The 5,175-nt window shown below is 42.3% G+C and overlaps 1 non-coding gene across 1 annotated transcript; it reads right to left on the bottom strand.

Moving 5' to 3' along the window:
* Positions 1 to 4,175: 4,175 nt before the first annotated feature.
* On the bottom strand, positions 4,176 to 4,257 carry trnas-cga (transfer RNA serine (anticodon CGA)). Its single transcript has one exon. It is a non-coding gene; the product is annotated as a tRNA-Ser (tRNA).
* Between the last annotated feature and the right edge of the window lie 918 nt (positions 4,258 to 5,175).

Genomic DNA, 5,175 nt, shown 5'->3' with positions numbered 1-5,175 from the left:
TTCGCCTGTTTAAACTGACAGAATAAAAAGGATGTGCTTATCTCCTCTCGCGACCCATTAACCACGTTAATACACACGCAGGGATTTTCAAACCAAGATGAACAGGCTCATTGTTGTGAATTGACAGCAGTGGTGTCTGAGTCATTGCGAACAGTGAGCAATAAATGCTGAACCAATAGCACTGACACTGAGCCTTGCACCATCAGCTCCACACTCACATCTTGTGTCATGTCTCCTAGGCATCAGTGCATTTGACTTTAATTGTTCTACCCTGCACCTCTCCTCAATTTATTCCCGACCGCATGCAGTGTCGAATTAGAGCATGCAATTATTAGAAATGCATTTCTGGGACCCAGTTGTCTTTCAAAGAGGTATGATTCACTGCCCATCCCTAAATTTCCCAAAGATGTAGGGGACGAGTTACTTTTGTTAACTCCTCAAATCCTTAGTATGGAGGTACTGACAAGAAACCGCGAGAGATGGAGTTCCTGGATTGCGGAGAGCAGACCGACCCCAAACTGCTAACGTAACTCACCCAGTGAAGAGCAGATGGACCCCACTCTGTCAATGTAACTAAACCAGAGGACAGAAGTCTGACATCACCTGATCAATGTAACTCAACGAGGAAATTATGGCCTGACCGCACTCTGTTCGTATAACTCACCCAGGGAAGATTAGACTGACCCCACTCTGTCAATGTTAGTCATCCAGGGAAGAGCAGACTGACCCAACACTTTATATATAACTCACCCAGCAAATGGCAGACTGACACCAGTCAGAGAAGAGCAGGCTGTACCCATTCTGTCTCTGTCACTCATCCAGGAAAGAGCAGGCTGATCTGATTCTGTCAATGAAACACAAGCTGGGAGACGAGCCTGACCCCACTCTGTCAAAGTAACTCACTCAGAGAAGAGAAGACTTATTCCATTCTGTCTATGTGAATCATCCAGAGAAGACAGTAATGAAACCATACTTGCTGTTAAACTCAGACAGAGAAGAGCAGACTCTCACGATTCTGAGAAAGTAACACGCCCGTCGAGGAGCAGATTGACACCACTCTCTTAACGTAGCCCACCCAGGGAAGAACTGACTGAGTGCAGTCTGTGATATTACTCACTCAGAAAGGAGCAAACTGACCCCATTTTGTTAATATGACTCTCCCAGGGAAGAGCAGATGAAGCCCAATCCGTCAAAGTGACTCAACCAGGGAAGAGCACTCTGACCTCACGCGATCACTTTAACACAACTAGGAAATTGCAGACTGGCGCCACTCTGTCAATGCAACTCACCCAGGGAAGAGCAGACTGATCCCACACTGTCCAAATAACTCACTCCGTGAAAAGCAGACTGACGCCACTCTGTCAATGTAACTCGCACAGGAAAGAGTAGACTGATGCCACTCTGTCAATGTAACTCACTGAGGGAAGAGCAAACTGACGCCACTCAGTCACTGTTACTCACCGAGGGAAGGGCAGACTGACCCCACACTCTCAGTGTAACTCAGCAGACTGATCCCACACGGTCAATATAAGTCATTCACTGAAGAGCAGTCTGACCCCACTCTATAAATGTAATGCACTCAGGGTAGAGCAGACTGATCCCATTCTGTCTATGTCACTCACCCAATGAATGAACACTAACCCCACTCTACCAATGTAACTCGCCAGAGAAGAGAAGACAGAAGCCAGACTGTCAACATAAATTATCGAGGGAAGAGAATACTGACCCCGCTCTTTCTGTTTCACTCAGGCGGGGAAGAGCAGACTGTCACCACTCAGTGAAAGAAATTCGCCCGGAGAAAGGCAGACTGACTGTATCTGCGTGACTGACACAGGTAAGAGCAACTAATCAAACTCTGTCAATGTCTCTCCCTCAGGAAAGAATACCCTGACCCCTCTCTATCCATGTAGCTCACCCAGGAAACTGCAGACTAACCCCACTCTGTCTATTTAAGTTCACAAAAATCCTCTGAAGTACGTCCTATCCAGACACTCTCCACATCACTGTCTCTGTAACCATGTGCGTTCAATGGCGAATCCAAATAACCTGCAAATGTTCAGAATGTGGCAGCAAACCAGAGCTACCACACAGAAATTGGGCGAATGTGCAAACTTCCATCAGGCAGTCACCTAAGCCTGGAATGGAAACCAAACCAGACAGCAGTCGTGATTATAAAATGGCAGAACAGAAACCCAACAAAAAGAATTGCATCCCTGTATGTTGCAACGATTCTGAGTATTAATTAAGCCCCCCTCACTGCAGTTAATTTCCATTTTCATCACTGCCAACCTTCTTCAAAGCAAAGCACGCACTTGCTTTTTTCAGACTTCTGATATCCCGCTTCCATCTCGCTTTTTACCTCATCATATTTCTGACTTTACAAACTACGTCATAACAGGTGGACAACTGCAGAATGAGCTTTGTTCCGTTCCCCACTGATGTTGAGAGTAGTAATACAGTATATTCGAGTAGGACTTGATGCGCTTGCGGGTGGTGTATTCGCGGCATTATGGCTTCTTTTTTTGATTTTCGGTCGGATATTTCGAGTTCATTGCGTAGACTTCTGAAGAAGAATTTTTGGAGTCGAAATGGTAACTGTGTTCTCTCTCGGAAGACAGACATATCTTTATTTCTGTTCTCTTATAAATTGATCTTCTTCTGATCTTTGCAAGTGAAATAGGGTGCCTTGCTATTGCTCGGTTTTAGTTTCAAAATCAAGAGAAACATGAAGAAGACAATATCAAAGAACACAAAGTACTGAGTTGTTAAGATAATTTTTGCAGCAAAGGTGGACATGAAGGTCAAATTAAGATAACGGTTCAAGAACATTTAGTCTGGAAGTGGTATGTGACTTTAGTTCCAAATATATGTTTCCGTTCTTCCAATACATCTTTTTGACTCCAAGAAAACATTGATTGTTTTCTGTATTCATTTTGTTTCGCGATATCTGTCTTCTGGTCGATCAGGGACAACTTGAATTTGCGTCTGTATTGAATAAGATTTCACTCTTTCTTTCGAGAAGCAAACCTGTGCATTATGCACCACTTACCATGGTGATGGCTAAGAAGTTCAATATGAATTACGGTTTATGGATCGTGAGCAAGAATGAAGTGATCCACATCCGAACAGATGTCACCACGCCCTATTCCTACATCGGGCCTGAACGGTCCATTGGCAGAGTCTACAGAAAGGAAATGTCTAAGTGAACTAGACCTTTATTCAGTTTGATTTGATACCAATGGTAGTGCTTTTTTGGTGTAGAAATGTGTCAACATCTCTGACGTTGGAGTCAAAATTTAAGTCACATCTACTCTTTGGAGTGTCTTCTCATATCGGAACATGCTGAGATGAAAACATCTAGCTCTGATAGCAAAGGTTTTTACATTAAACTGGGAGTATGTTTAACTAAGCAATTCAGACGGCCAAGATGAATAATTGGCATTTGGTTCTTCAAGCTGAGCTCGCCACACCAACTGCTCCAACGAAGGCCGTGGATAAGATCCCTCTCGATTATTTTGGTCAATTTTAGCCTCAACAACAACCTATTGTTCTGAACAATGCTACACCACAAGCAGAGAGCTAAGTCTGATTTTCATCGTTAATTTTCAAATTCAGTTCTTATTGCACAGTTTCTTACGAATGTGGACAGCAGAAGACCGTTAACATTCCATTTCTAATATTTCCAGAAAATTCTACTCCACTGATGTCGCCTTGCCTTATCACACCTCAAGGCAGGAACCTGGATCAGTCGAGTTCCTTTCCACACATTGAGTTGCTTTTTCGAATTCATTGACTACTGATATAATAGATTATTGGCCTTGAGAGTCAGTTGTAAATTAGGTTGAACTTTCTCAGCTTGACTTTCAACTGATCCTAAAAAAAATTCATCACCTGCAGGTAAATGTATTGCATTGCTTCTTGTTTTGCTAAATTCCACCCCTCAACGCCCACTCCCGAACATCCAAATTTCACGATAGTTCGACAAATGTTTTGAAACTGATTCGTGTTGGAAGTTGGTGGCTTTTTGTGTCTCGACATATAATTTATTCAATTAGACGTCTTGAAATGACTTCGGATTCTTCACAGTTGAAAATTCACTTTCGATTGAATGCAAAGCTCAAGCTCCTCGAAATTCCAAATTCTGCGAAGAAATTAATTAATTTTAAAGGATGCAACGCTGTGAACAGGATTCGAACCTGTGCAGGAAGACCCCATTGGATTTCGAATCCAACGCCTTAACCTCTCGGCCATCACAGCTACAGAACAACTGTCAATTTTCATAGTAAAAGAAGTGAATTCATGAAATACGCAATTTGTTTGAAGAACAAATTGTCAAGACACAAAGATTTCGCCAAATCCTTGACAGAGACCCAGTCGAATGTTACCTTAGCAGATTGACAGGCTTTCACCGCAAACTAGATCCTGACACAGCTGAAGTTGAGGGAATGATTCTTCGTCGAATTTTAGAGTCACCGATGTACACCACATGAAGAGAGGATCATTGTTTCACTGCGTCCGATCGACTTTGACTCAATTGCTCATCATCTGGTGCCAAAGTTGTTTTTTTTTTTATTCATCAAAATATGGTATTAGAAATATTGATGCTAAGTCCATAAACACTAGCTACATTCGTAAAAAAAATCGGAATTAGAAAGAATGCAGAACCAATTTACAGGAATGGATCCAGCAACTAATCCGTAAGTTCTGACATCAGGTAATGAACTTGTGAGCACATGAGAGGAAGATTGACCGAAGATTTGGAACTTGAAGTCGTCTTGACGGAATTATTTGCAAGGTTTTCGCGGTTGTTCTAGAGTCATCAAGTCCTTGAACAATACAACACGTAAAGTGGCCCTTCTTTCCAACTTGACCATGGTGGACAGTTATCCTAAATTAATAGGCCCCATTTGCCAACATTTGGCCCACATTCCTCTAAACCTTGTTACTTCAATATCCATCCAGATGCTATTAAATGTTACAGTTGTACCAGTCTCCAACAATTTCTCTGGCAGCTCATTCTGGACACGACTGAAAAAGTTGCCCCTGACGTCACTTTTAAATCCTTACCTACTAATTTTAAAACGATGTTTTCTAAATTTTGACTTCCTCACCAGCAGGAAAACACCTTGACGAGTCAATCTATCCATGTCCCTCATGATTTAATAAATAGCAACG

Source organism: Chiloscyllium punctatum, unplaced genomic scaffold (genome assembly GCF_047496795.1).
Source record: "Chiloscyllium punctatum isolate Juve2018m unplaced genomic scaffold, sChiPun1.3 scaffold_195, whole genome shotgun sequence".
In the NCBI taxonomy this organism is placed as follows: domain Eukaryota; kingdom Metazoa; phylum Chordata; class Chondrichthyes; order Orectolobiformes; family Hemiscylliidae; genus Chiloscyllium; species Chiloscyllium punctatum.
Note: the sequence above shows the minus strand (reverse complement) of the source record. Positions and strands in the feature narration are given on the sequence as shown.